Genomic DNA, 15,726 nt, shown 5'->3' with positions numbered 1-15,726 from the left:
ATAGACTGTGGATTCAGGAAGAGTGGGAGTGGAATCCTGCCTCTGCCCTTGCTGGCAGTGTGGCTTTGGGCACTATATGTAACCTTGCTGAACCTCAGCTCCTTCACATCTCAGCTTCATGTATATGGACATGAAGATTAGAGATATTGGTATGTATAGAGCCTAAGATATGGTCGAAGTTCAAGTTAGGAAAGTTGCTTTCTTCTGTCCTTTTCTTTGTGGAAAGAGTTTTATTGGATGTTGGGAGAGAAAGAGAATGGCATGATGTGGAGTGCATTCTTGTATTGACATATCTGGATTTGAGTCTCTCTACTCTCTCACTTTTGGCTCTAGTCGGGGTCTCAAAATGACTAGCCTTAACTCAGTGGTGCAGAGAATATGTAGATTCTTTATTTGGTCTATAACCAGTTAATTCATTCTGATAGATGTGGGAGTCAGTGTTAAATGTCCAACACAATTTAGCTTTAAAGCTCAGACTGTGCAATAATTTAAGTAGCCTCATTAGCAACAATTCTCAAACTGTAAGGTACATTGAAATCACCAGAGGGCTTTTAAAATACAGGTTGCTGAAGCTCATCTCCGGAGTTTCCACTTCAGCAGGGCTTGGAAAGCCTGAGAATTTGCATTTTTGACAAATTCCTGGGTGATACTGATGTTACTATTGGGGGAATCACATTTTTGGAACCCCTCCTTTAGATAATCTTCAATCTTTAATGAAGATTTCTCCTCATCTTTTATTTCTTCCTACTTTTTCGAATCTATGTGTACTCAATTTATCTTAATAAAATTATACCCACAATTGACAAAAGTATAAGCATATTTGAGTTAATTCTAATTGTATATGTTAACATTTATGTATTATATATATTGATATATAATGTATTATATATGTCATATATATAACATATATATTAGCATTTGTGATAGTCAACTTAGACAATGATAAAAACTTGAAGATAGTATTCAGATAACTTGGGTTTATCAATATAGAACACTAAAATATCATTTTTATCTCAACTTTAAATTAGTATAATTTATATTATTTGCCCTTTTGAGTTATATTTTGGACCCATGGCACTTAAAAGGCTCAGTTTTCTCCAATCAAGTCTAATGATTATTTTTGTTTTCATCCTTTTAGTTGGGACTCTTGTCTTGTTTAGCACTATTCCCGATATCGTTGAAAGAACTCTTACAGTGTAGCAACAAGGTATTCTAGGCACATTTTGGTTTTCACTGTCCAAAATATGGACTCCACTAATGTTAGCAAACAATAGTATTAGGGATCAAAATTTTGCGTTCCAGGAGTGTATGTTAGATTAGGTAATAGAACTGGGAACATTTACCGAAAATCATAAATCCATATTGATATATCTAATTGATTAGATTATTTTAACTTTTTGAAGTCTTTTCTTATTCTCTTCTATTTTAAAAGCTTAATTTTCCTGTTTTAGATATGTAAGCTTCTGTCGTCTCTATCACAAGATTTTTATCAATTTTTGTATGCTGTATTCTGTCATTGCAAGTGGCATGATTAATTTAGAATATTACCATATTCCTTTTACTCTAAGATGCCACATATTATATCATAAAGAAAGAAACCATGCTATATGGATATCATATTCAAAAAAATAAATCTTGACTTCTACCTCATGTTATACACAAACATCAGTTCAGGTGTGTTGTAGATCTAAAAGTGAAAGGCGAAACTATAGAGACTCTAGAAGATAACCTTCAGATTTGAGGTAGTGAAATATTTCTTAAGTAGAATATGAAGACGTTAATCCTAAAAGAGCATTAATAAATTGGACTAGGATCACTGAAATTAGGATCACTAGTAAGAAAATGAAAAGTCAGAACACAAAGTGGGAAAAACTATATTACATATAACTGAAAAGTGTTCATATCCAGGATATATAACCACTTCTCCAAATCAACAAGAAACAAGGCACACAGCTCAATTATAAAATTTTTTAAATGGGCAAAAGACTTGAACACTTACTTCACACACACAAAAAGATATCCAAATAGCCAAGGTACAAATGAAATATTTTAACTCTTGTTTGTAGTGAAGTAAATACAAAGTTAAAACCACTGTGAAACTTCACTTCATGCCCACAAGAAAGGCTAAAATAAAATTGACTGAAATACCACATATTGGTACAAACGTGCAGCTTCTACGAGTCTCATACGTTGCTGATTTGTACAAACTCTTTGAAAAGTGTTTGGTAATACTGTTAAAGTTGATGTATGCACACCCTATGACCCAGAAATTCCTCTCCGAGGTATATACTTAACAGAAATCTATACATGTGTGTACCAAAAGTCATGCTAAATAGTGTTTATAGAAGTTATTCTTAATTGTCAAGGTCTGGAAACAGTCCAACATCCATCAACAGTAGATTGCATAAATAAATTGTGGTGTATTTATACAATGGAATGCTCAACAACAAGAAAAAAGAATGAACTATTGCTTCATAAAACAGCCTGAATAAATTTAACAAATACAATATTTTCCTAAAGACACCAGAAACAAAAGTATACATACTGTGTATAATATTTATATAAATTCAGAAACAGGAAAGACTAATCCACATGGCTGAAGTTAAGTTACTGGTTGCTTTTTGGGGAAAGACAGAGGGTCATGACTAGGAGGCAGCGCCAGGGGGCACGCTAGGCTTCTGTGAATGTTTTATTTCTTGATTTGCCTCCAAGTTTGTGCGCACTGTGTAATAGGTCATCAAGCTATTGTCTTTAATTTGTGTACGCTTTTTGATTTATGCTTCAATGAAAACATTTTGTTTTTGTTGTTGAAAATCTGCATGCACAAAATTATGTGGGAACAACAGGGACAGAATATCTGTCTTGGGGCATTGAGGAAATCATCTTAGAGGGAGGATTTGAAGTCAGACCTTATACCATGATGTATTTGCATGTGAGTAGAGAAATCTGTGACTTTAGCAGCTTAAAGAAGTAAGGGCTTCATGTTCATCAGAAGAAAAATAGCTTAGGAATGTGCATGTCTCAATAACGTCATCAGCCTAACCCAACTCCTTCTGTCCTTACTCTAGTTTTTCTTCTTTTGGCAGCAAGATGGCTGTTGCTTCTCCAAGGATTTCAGCTGAGTTACAGGAATGGAGAAGGAAAAGGGGGAGGAGTTTGCCCAGCAATCTCTAACCATGCTTTGTTGACCAGAGCTGTGTCACCCCTAGGTTTGAGGAAGACTGCAATGGTAAAATAGAGAGAGGCGAGGGAAGGAGGTTTGAAATGGGTGTTTAGTGAGCCAACCCAGGTGACTTGCCATACACCTGGAAGATATGTCTGCCGGATGTGTTTTGGAAGGGGAGTACAATGCAAAACGAAAAGTATGTGCAAATGTAGACTTTTTGCCACCATCTACTTCCTCTCGCTTGAGGAAGGTCACATGTTCTCAAAACTTTTCCATCTCTTCATGCGTAGTAGGATTAAAGGTACACTGACAATACGTAAAGTTACGGTGATTCTCAAGGAATAAAAGACTATAAAGGAGTTCAGTGGTTAGGCTAATCTAATTGGCAGAAAGAGAAGTGTCTGGACTCATATAGTAACAGTGAGGTCAAATCTTTTTGGTTTTGATCTTTAATTGTTGGCATAGATGAGATGATGCGAAAAAAATAATTTTAGGCATGAATTTTCTGAAGCATGCAGTAGATAGGCATTCAAATTTAAAGTTTCTTAAAAAAGCAAGAAAAGAAAAATATCACGTAACTTCAGAAACAAATCTATTTTGTTGATCAGTTCACCTTCAGTAGAGTTGAAAGATTTAGTCAGTTCTTGAATTTCTGGAAATTGACCACTCATTTATTCAGCAAATAATTATTGTGTACCCCCTATGTGCTAGGTGCTGTGCTGCCTCCTTTAATGCATATTAGCATATTTCTCGCCGCAAAAGCCCTTCCCATTTACAAACTATAAAACTGAGTCCCAGATAGGTTTAGGAAATAGCCAAGTGTCATACAGTTAGTAAATTCTGGAATGGGAACCAAGGCCTCCTTGACTGTAAGTCTTTCTGCTCTATCAGCTTCTTGGACTGATCTTGATCCCTATAGTGATCTTGATACTTGAAAATATCCATCCAGTTGTCCAACTAAATAGCCAGTTAATACTAACAATACGTAGCGATGCTATAAGTGATACAGTTTCACATTATTTTATATCTGCCTGAGTTGTTGTCAGTAGGTTCTAAGGTATTTACTATTGGCTAATTTTATAAGGGAGAAATGCTCATGAGGAAAGTTTTCTGATTTTCCCTGGGGACTCACTGGATGATGGAATTCAGGTGTGATTCTAGCTCAAAGTTCTCACCACATAAGAGTAGGGGTCTGGATATATCTCAGGCAATCTGATATTTTGAAATATCATTTTAGAAAAAATTAGAAAAATCCTTACGTATTCAAATTTGTGTGTGTGTGTGTGTGTGTGTGTGTGTGAGGAAGATTGGCCCTGAGCTAGCATCTGTTGCCAATCTTCCTCTTTTTTCTTGAGCAAGATCGATGCTGAGCTAACATCTATGTTAATCGTACTCTATTTTATGTGGATGCTGCCACAGTGTGGGCTTGATGAGCAGTCCTATGTCCACGACCAGGATCTGAACCTGTGAACCCCAGGCCGCCAAAATGGAATGCGCGACCTTAAGCAGTACACCACCAGGCCAGCCCCAAGTATTCAATTCTTATGATTAAAAAAACAAAGGAATACAAGGAAGGAAGGAAATTTCCAAAGATGACATACCGAAGTAAAATGCTTCCCTCCGTTTTCTAGATTTAGCCAGTCCTCAGCTGGATCCTAGTCACGCTGGTGTGAGCAATCTCTAAGAAGAGATGCCGTGCAGGGAGGTGGAATCTCCATTTAGCTTGGTACATTAATTCTTTTTCTTGGCATTATCGTACTGTTTGAGGACTTTAACTTTTCTTAAATTAACAGTTGAGGCAAAAGTGTTCCAACTGACGCTAAAAATGGAATCTTAAACAAAATAAAGCGCTATTCAGAATTCTAAAGTGGAATCATTTTGTTATAAAAGGTTGATAATCTCGTAGCAGTAACTCAAAGCCGAATTAGGCAAAGAGCACATTGGTGCTGATCTTTGCATAGATAAACCTGAAGCGGAGTGTGCATCATCCATGAACATGTAGGAACACGGAGATTGGGTTATAGCTGTGCCTTGGGGAGTGTACAGAATATTTTTACTCTTTCACTGTCCTTGATCAACTGATAAACACTCAGTGACTACACTTAGCATATTGTGTTGGTGGGCTTTTTCTTCCTTTTCTTTTTTTTTTCAAGTTTGAGACAAAATATCTGGCTTGCCTTTCAATAATGGAAATAGATCCATATGTGTGAAAAGGAAGTAAATACATAGATTTTTCATATAGCTCTTTCAAGAGTAAACCACCTTTAAGGTAAATATAATCCCTTGTCTGGGAAAGTAAAACTAATTTGTACACATTTATAATTTTTTTTTTGTCAGTGAGCCATTGCAGAGAGTGGAAAATCCCTTCTAGTGGCTTATGAAACTTGTCACAGGTAGGTGGCATTTGATGATTCACTAAAGAGGGACTGTGGTACAGATTAATTATTTTTTTGGCTATAAAATGATGCTGGTTTATTTTGCACTAATAATGGGAAAGTTAATAAATGTCATTCAAGTCATTAAAACTGAAGTTTCTGATGCTATTGGAAACTGTAATCCAAGAATGTTTTGAGAGAGCAAACATTTATGGTAATCTACCAAAATTGCTGTTATTCTTACCATTAATGTAGTCTACCATCAATCGTTAATATTCCTCAGCAAATTTATTCTTCGTGAAGCAATGAATAACCTGCCTCATTGTTTCACTCAAATGATCTCAACATTAACACTTAATACTAAAGTGTCCTTCGTACGTAAGTAGCATGCCACAAAATAGTTTTTAAATATGCCATTAACCAGGCCCAGTGTGGGCGAGGGTGTTAGAAAATGGACATCGTAATATATCGCTTGTAGGAGTAAACTAGTACATTTCCAGAGGGCAAAATGTATCAACAGATTACATGGTGTTTGAACTAGAATCTTAATTCTAAAAGTCTGTTCCAAGGAATTAATCAGTCAAATGCTAAGGATGTTCATCACAATATTATTTACAATAGAAAAAATGATAATTAAAATTTCCTATAAGAGAATTTTAAAGATCACTGATCTGTACAATAGATTATGTCACAATTAAATTTATTATGTAAATTTATATTTTTGATATGGACAATGTTCATAGTATGTTGCTAAGAGAAAAAAGCAGGTTACAGAAAACTGTTTGTGGTATCTCTACGTCTGTAAAAATAAGTGTATCCATTTATAGAGTTAAACATATATAGATAATGTGATCTGTATAGAGATAGCTTAGACAGTTATTATAATTACATTAAATATATTAGATGCAAATGAATAGAATGGAAAAAGAGTATTGTAATATTAAAATAGTGATCTCTATTTATGGATGATTTAAAAATTTATTTTCCTTCTCTTCTTATCTGTATTTCTCTTTTTCTATATGAATACTCACATAGTGAAAAATAAAATTAATAAAACATAGGCTATTCGCTGACTTCCTTCCCTGCACTTCCTCTGAGGTGGCTCTGTCGTCTTGTGAAATTGTAAGAGCAGAAGGAGCAATCTAAGTAGTTGGCTACCTAGATCACGCCTCCTATTTTCAATTCCACGTAAGGCACCAGGATTTCTGTCTGTCCACCCCCCGCCCCCAACACACAGAGATACACCCATTTAAGGCTTCAACTAGAGGAGGATAGGCAGGGCATTGGGCCTCTTATTAGTGACCTCCCTGAATTTCTCTCTGATTTTCCTCTTTCCATCAGTTGGTTGAATTTTTCCCTCCTTTTAAGTTTGAAAGCTGTTCTTCCACTATGATACATCTTTATCCATTTGGGAAAGGGCCTTCAAAGTTTGAACCAGAGCTACTTCCACTGTATGCCTAGGACTTCATGAGAGACTTCTGCTTCACTCTTCTTGCTTATCTGTTTGGAAATCTTAGAAAGGACTTCCCAAGCCCTAGACTCTTATGACTCCTACCACCTAGAATATAGAGGGAATCTAGAGAGGGGTTAAGCAAAGGCTTGGGAGGGATTTTCACTCCATTTTGGACATTACAGCAGTCTTGACTGTGGAATATTACAGGCCCTGCTCCTGGGCCAATTTGAAAAAAGGATCCAGGAGATGAGGACAAAGGGAAACCATGTAAGTCAGTGGCTAATACCATGAGCTGTTGTGTTAGGCATCCCTGGATTTGATTTCTAACTCTGCTGTTTACCACTGGGCAGCCTTAGGGCAATTCATTTAGGCTCCCTGAATGTCAGTTTCTCCTGTGTAGAACTGGCATAAGAATAACTTAGGAATTGAATAATTCAATTATTCAGATATTCAGTTATTATTAATGTGAAGATGAAATAGACAGTATACTCAAAGTAATTAGAGTAATGCCTGGAATATAGTAAGAGCACAAAAATGCCAGCTTATAGTGATAATGATTGTCATCATCCTCATCTTTGTCATCAGATGGAGTCCATCACAGGGAATAACAAAGGCAGAGAAGCTGGGTTAGAAAATGCAATAGTAGGCACTACTGGTATTCATACATAAGTATAATCACAATAGTTTACCGTTCCATATTTTCATGTATAAATTTACCATCCGTAACTCGTAAGTCTGGTTATACTACATGTGTTAGTTCAGCATTTGGTTCAAAAGTGAACAAAACAAACCAAAATAGTTTAGATACCCAGCATAGATTTCTACTTACCTATGTAAAGGGTTAGGCTGCTTGCTCTAGACTGAGACAACTGCATCTGATTCAGTTTTCTTCTAGTTTCAATTGACATCTTCTTACTGAGTCTTTCTTACAATTTTGTCCACTTTCATCCTGTAAGATTGTAGTTTCATGAATAAGAATACAGAAGTAATATTTAATTTAGGTGATAAATAGATATGCAACAGCAACCTGTATCTTCTTGGCCCAAAGGTTTCATTCCTAAAGTTAGACTCATATTTTTGTTAACATGTCTGTTTCTGCATTCTTACATTTTGGTAATTGGTACCATTCTCTTTACATTTTTCCCATGCTAGACTCTGCTCTCTTCTGATCTGCAGAGTAGCTGTATGATTTTGGCCAGCACAATGTGGAACACATATAGTCTTCTATCGCTGTTGTTATTTACTGTTAGAGACTGTTTAAATATCTCTGCAAATTCTCCCAAAGATGAGGCACTCTATATAAGGGACGGAGAAATTGCTGTAGCATAATTGAGTTTGTATCTATCTCACTAAGAATTGAAGTTATGTGGGTCTTCTACTGTATATAGTAAAAAACTCTTATTTTTAAAGTATTTTGTATACTAAATTTTAAATTTAGTACACTAAATTTTAAAACAGATTTTATTGCAGAGACTGACACCTCTGTGTTTTATTTATTTCATGTTGGTGAAAAACAGGCAAAGGTAAACACAACCTTAACATGATTGTTTTTCCCAAGGAACTTGGTCGTAGCAATCACAAAGTGTAAAAGATTTCAGTTTATCTAATGTTTATAAATTTTACTGACCATTCCAATCCATTTCTTTTTTCCCACAAAATGAAGCTAGTTAAATGATATTAACTGTAATATTTTCCTGTTTTAATGAATTCCCACAAACCGGGTGGCTTAAAGCAAGAGAAATTGATTCTCTCTAGTTCTGGACACTAGAAGTCTGAAATCAAGATGTTGGCAGGGCCATGCTCCTTCTGAGGGCTCTTGGAAAGCATCCTTCCTTGCACCTGCCTTCACATGGCCTTCTCTCTGTGTTTCTCTGTATCTCTGTGACCTTCTCTCCTTATAAGGGTACCAGTCATTGTATTTAGGCCCACTCTAATCCAATATGACCTCGTTTTACCTTGATATCGTCTACAAAGACCCAATCCCCAAGTGAAGTCACATTCGCAGGTACCAGAGATTAGGGCTTAGACATACCTTTTTGGGAGACACAGTTCATCCCGTAGCACTCACATAGCACTTCATACCTGAATTATAGCACTTAACTTGTAATGACTAGTTTAGGAGGTGTCTATTTGTTTTTCCTTTTCCTACCATTTCCTGCTGCCCAACCCTTAAGGGCAAGATTCATTTCTTAATTTTCTTTATATCTAACCTTTCAGTTAACCTCTTGCTAAACACATTCCCTTAATGAGTATAAATGGAATGGAGGATCGAAAGGTGGAAAAAAAGAATAATGTGAGAGTTATGAAAGAAGGAAGAGTTAGTCTATACCAGTGCTTTGCAAAACTTACTGTTCATGAACAATGATTTGCAACCTTTGGAAAAAAATTGTGGTTTTCTCCCCTAGAAATTCCGATTTATTGAATAATTGTGGGACCCAGGAGTCTATATTATAGACAGTTTGCTCAGATGATTCTACCTTTTGGTCAAGCATAGAAACATTCTCTGCCTTAGGATTAAGGGAAAATGACAGGGAACCATGCAGGGGAACTGTCATCTACATCTCATGCCAATGCAAGCTATTTACCTTAGCAAGTTGCTTAATTATCCTGAAGTCGTTTCTTCATTGGTAAAAAGAGTGATAATCACATTTAAAATTCTGATTTTAATCTTGAAGGTTGTTGTTTGTCCTTAAAAATATGAAGGTATGCTTGTAGAATTTCTGCCTTTGGTCTTTATAGAAGAAATAGTGTGTTTGAAATGATTTCTCAAGTATCTTCTTGGGCTAGTGATTCTGAAATTGTAAGAAAAGGGTCAGTGGGGGTTATCTTTGAGTGCTGGAACAATAGATGGCTTCTTTCTCCTACTTGTCCCTATATTTCACATTTGTATAATGAACATACATTGCCTTTATAATGGAGAGCTATTAATACATATTCTAATTTTGTTTGACAAGCAATGATTAAATATCAAGAAAAGAAATGCCAGAAGTCAAGTGTTACTTAAAAACTAAAGAAATAAACTTCAAGAGGCAAATAGTAGCAGAAGAAGTGCATGTAAAATTCAAAATAGGGGAGCAGAGTTAATATAAAAGAGGGGGTATTGGTCTTTCAATGTCAATATTTTTGGCCTTTCTTCTGACTTTATATCTTGTCTAAGATCTTTGATTTGAATTCTTTTACTATAAAATGGTGTTTTCTCTGAAGATTTCTAAGGTGAAGTTTGTTTAAACTTAGAATATGTTGAATTTGTTCAACCCACAGAAAGAATGAAATAATGAAACTGTCATATTGGGGGTGACATTGTCAGCAGCACTGTCAGGAGGTGGGTGTTCTCAGATGAAAACACAGATATATGAAAACTGGGATAAATGGAATTGCTTATACCTTATTTTTATTTTTGAGGAAGATTAGCCCTGAGCTAACATCTGCTGCCAATCTTCCTCCTTTTGCTGAGGAAGACTGGCCCTGAGCTAACATCCGTGCCCATCTTCCTCTACTTTGTATGTAGGACGCCTGCCACATCATGGCTTGCCAAGTGGTGCCATGCCCACACCTGGGATCCAAACTGGCGAACCCTGGGCCGCAAAGCAGAACATGTGAACTTAACTGCTGGGCCACCGGGCCAACCCCACACCTTATTTTTTAAGGGGAACAAATGGAAATGTCTCTACATAAAGTACACACTTATGTATATACTTTTACACATATATTTGTATACTGATAGTTGAAGACCCTGCAACAAAAATTTAGCTATTCTGCTCTGAATTCAAATTTCAAAATTTCTTCTTTAGAAGAAATCAAACCCTAGGAAAAAGGACACAGGGGAAAGGTTGTCAAGAAAACCAATTTGACATCTGACGGTTTTATTATTTTCTTTGATTTTGTAAGAGGCTTTGTCTTGAGAGGAAAAGTCAAACTGAACATCTTCAAAATAAATGGGAGACTGTGAATTCAGATAGTTCTTCAGTGGCCAGACCATTGACACAAAAATTGGTGAGGGCCTAACTGATTGTTAGGAAAAATAGACCAATCAGGTGATGTGAATAACTGAGATCATGCCTTAAATTATCTGGGTAACAATTATTCTATTAAAAGGAGAAGGGAATCTGAATTACAAACTTCAGTTGATTTAAATGTTGGAAAAGTTACTTAACAGATTGTGTTACCTTCTTAGTTTTTGTGAGTAGGTTCACATCTGACATTGGAGTTTGTCATTATTGACCTAGAAGGGATGCGGAAGGAGTTAGAAAAGGAGTTTCCCTGAAAACATATAGGGCTTTCAGGTCACGCTTATCCAAGCATGCGACCATTTGCAGAGGCCAGCACACACAGTCTATTTTCTAAGTTTCTGGACTGCCTTGCTGGGTTGCCTAGCAACCTGAAGTCTTCAGCATTCAAGGATTGTCTTTCCCTGGTGAAATGTCAGTCCCCTTATGAATGATAAGTCCTAAGTGATGTCCTTCAAATTAAGGATAATTTTCTCTCAGGGAGTGAAATAACTTCTACAGAAGTAGACGACTCAAGTGGGAATTCAGAGACACAATTACAGACGGACAGTGCAGACCAGGGGAAGACTTCTGGAGACCACTAAAGCAGTGTCATGATGAACCAGGAAAGAAAGGATATTGATATTTGGAGTCCTTACAGGTTTGCAAATATCAATATTGAAGAGTCAGTTATCCCCACTGCAGGGTGTGTATCTCATTGGCATGAAAGCTGGAGAAGTTTCCACACCATAACCTCAGTAGATTTTTTTTTCTTTATTAAGCTTAAAACTGATATTATAATCTCTTGTAGCAGCAAAATCTGCTTTTATAGTCTCTACCCATCCAATTATGTTGATTTTCTCTCTCTTTCTCCCCACCTTCATCATGAATACCCCTGTCTGGGTAATAAGACCTCTCCTTTGGACTTCCAGAATAACGTTCTCACTGGTCTGCCTGTAGCCAAACTTTCTTCCACTAATCTATTCTTCAGACTACACATATTTTCAAAATGCAGACTTAATTACATCAGTCCTTTATCTCCACTTACTTAAAATCCTTCAAAGGCTTTTCATTACTTTTAGGAGAAAGGCAAATTTAGGATAAAGGCAAATGTCATCTTTCACCAAGCTCCCTCTCATTTTCCCAGCTCTGAGGAGCTCCTCATCCAGGTCTTTTCTACTTTAGGATATTTCAGGGCTTTTCTCTTACTCTCAGAGTAACACATAATTTTTCTTCCATAGCACATACCACATCTGCAATTTTATGTTGATTTATATGATTATTAGCTCCTTTCTCCCCCAGTAGACCATAAGTTCCATAAGCATAGGAATCAAGTCTGCTTTTAATCATTGTTGACTCTCCAATTCCCAGCATATAACCTAACACTTAGTAGGTACTCAATGAATATTTTGTTGAATGTATAAAAGGATGAATATAGTATATTCTTTCTCTTTTTTATCTTTTGAAAGTCAGTGTGGGGTGAACACTGTAATCTCCAATATCTTAACATGCCCATAGGATAATTATTTTTCAACATTCTAAGCTCAGTGTATTTCCTTTTAATAAAAGGAATTAAAAATAAGAGTTGCCACCTACGTAAAGTGCTTCCAGCTCAGGAAAATATTCAAACACTTATATCTCCTCAATATCCCAAAGAATTTAAAATTTTTTTATGTTTTCTCCTCATCTATAATTACATAGGTAACATTATAACTCCTCAGTGAAATACCACGGAGCTTGGGAAAGAAATACTCCATTTAAAAGCTGCCCATATATATACCTCCATAACTCCATTTTTATTAACAAATAGCAGAGACAAACTTGATTTATATTTAAAAATGTATAGCATATAGGGCTGCTATAATGAATACATAATTTTATTTATTCATTTTAGTTCATGGAATTTTTAGAGAGAATTTTCTTTTTGGAAGATCAGTGATCCACCACTTAATCAGTGATGTGGGAGGGATCACTAATTAAATTTCTAAAATTACCTGCTCTATTAATATTTAGAAGTTCTCCTCTGAATTAAGTTAGGTGGCATTACGTAAAATGAAGCAACCAAAGTGCTAAACCAAAGACCTAAATTAGCAGCAGGCTTTACTGGTATTTGGAACTTGTAAATTAAAAAATCACAAACATTAATTACATCTTTGTAGTATGTAAGTTAATAATATAATGATGACTTCATCTTCGTGTTTAATCATACCATAATAAAATCACTTTATGATTAATTTGGTTATCTTAAGAGCTATTGGGTTTTGTCATAAATCAAAATTATTTCCATAAAGTTTTCAGTTCAAGATGTAATTATCTTTGGAGGTATATTTTAGCATTTATTCTGCAAGTACAAGCAAACAAAATAATTGTATCCACAAAGTAGCCAAATGTACACGTTTATAATTGATAAACTGATTAATTAATTTAAAGGTTACCATAGAATTTACAAGTTCATGGTTTCCTTTATGCTTCAACTTCTCTTCCTTGGTGATGAGCATCAACTTTTGTGATTTCAGAGCAACTGGGTTCAAGGTCAGGGTGCCAGCGTGGTTGGTTCTGGTGAGGCCTCTCTTCTTGGCTTGCAGATGGCCGCCTTCTAGCTGTGTGTTCACATGGGCTTTCCTGGGTGCATGCACCTGTAGAGAGAGTGATCTTTCTCTCTTCCTCTTCTTATAGAGCCACCAATCCCATCAAATTAAGACCACACCCTTATGACTTCATTTAACCTTAGTTAAAAACCCTATCTCCAATACAGTCACATTGAGGGTTAGGGCTTCAACATATGGATTTTGGGGGTACAAAATTTAATTAATTAATTTAATTAATAGAATATGGTTTTAAACTTGTAATGGGCCTGTTACATCCCACATGTTCACGTGATAAAAAGAATTCCTGCCGTAGGTAATGCACTACTTGCTTGGAGAAACATTCTGTACAAAGCAAGGACATATAAAGAACATAAAATATATTTCTCTGAAATCAGTTGTTAAAGGGATTTGACCTGTAGTTTTAATATGATGCACTCAATTATTTTTCAGATTTTTATAGGTTAGCACAATTGGTGAAGATATGATTCACGCAGGACAAGTTTCCTGTCTTGCTGTGTTCCTATAAAGCTCTGACACAAGTGTGAGGATCTAATTTAAAACCAGCTTCTTACTTGGTTCAAGATGGAGAAGGGAGAGGAGCTTCTGGCAGTTTTTAAACTTTCTTAGGTACAAATTACTTTTATGGAATAAGTCCCACCCTCTTAGAAGATACCTGAATATAAGTCTGATTTAGGTAGGTGCTTAAAAATATAGGTATAAATTGTCAATGGAACCCTGAGATAGGGAGAAGCGTATAGTATTTGAGTATATGTTGCTGTATTCTGTTGGTTTCTTCTATAGAAGGGTAACCAGTATTTTCCATTACTTCAACTTACCACGCTTGAAAGCCAAAGGAACTTGATTTTTATTTTCCTAAATGTGTAATGGTAACACTTGATTGGAAAATATAAACTTAGAATCCTCAAAAAAATAGATTATTAGCTATCTCATGAAAGGACGCACACTCAATCTGTAAGCCTGTACACTTCCAGCTTATTTTTATAATTTTTATATCAGAACTCAGAAAAACACAGGATAACATACTCCAATATTCTAAGCTGGATCTTCTAGTCCAAGGTAAAACATGATGTGTAGATGAAAACCTTTTGGTTGATTCTATGTGGACTATCTACTCAAGAACGTTTTTGCTTAAAATACTGGAGTCAGTTGCTCTACTTAGACATGATCTGGATTCCATATTCTTTGTGAGGTTCTGGACTATTGTACTGAGATGGTAAATGTTTTCCTCGCCCAAAATGCTTCTTGAGGAAACTCCCTGTCCACAAGCCTGGAAGCCAAGTAGATGCTCTCTCTTAGTTACAGAGAGAATGTGACTTAGTTAACTGGGAAGCCGGCACTCTACTCATGGTTGACCATATTCAAGGATACAGGAAAACTGGCCCTGAGAGAGAGAAGATTGAAGGAAAAATGGAAGATCAGCAGTAAGAAGCAGAAATAGAAGATAATTCTGAGAGAGAAAGAAAGAAATTTCCGCTAGTGAATTTTCAGGTCCCTCCCTCAGTTCCTATGATGTCCAGCTCCTTGCATTTCTTGGCCATGAATGAATGTGTATTTGACTATTGCACACCTGCAGGAACATCTGTTTTTAACTTTAACTTATTTTTGTGTTTTTCTTCTTTGCCACCAAACATATCTAAGAGAGCTACCAAGAATAGGACTCTATCTTCTGTCCTCCAGATACTTCACTTCTTCTTCCCACAGAGTAGAGCTTTGTGTCCAGTTGAGTAGTGAACAAGGCCAATAGAGTGATGCTGCCCTTCTTACTCCTGACCGTGCCATTGAGGATTCTGGCTGAGGCCTTCCTCCAGAAAGACCTAGGATCAAAGCCAAGTTATGGTACCAAGGCCCATTTTAGGTTTTTGAGTTTGGTTAGTCATTTTTGTCTGTTTTTGGCCATGGGGTCAGTTGCTCTGTGAGAACTAAGGAAGACATTTAACTAAGGAAGACGTTAAACATTTCATTAAGTGAGCTGTTTTTATTCGTTCCCAACTTCTGTATTAAATAACATGCCAAATTCATACCAGAAATGAACCACTGAGGTTTCTACCATAATTGTATCTTCCATATTTGTTATTGACACCAATTAGCAGTAATCATATTAGCCCTACTATATCATTAGTCTTTAAGGCACATCACT

This window comes from Equus quagga, chromosome 14 (assembly GCF_021613505.1).
Source record: "Equus quagga isolate Etosha38 chromosome 14, UCLA_HA_Equagga_1.0, whole genome shotgun sequence".
Taxonomy (NCBI): Eukaryota; Metazoa; Chordata; class Mammalia; order Perissodactyla; family Equidae; genus Equus; species Equus quagga.
This window is presented reverse-complemented; position numbering follows the sequence as displayed.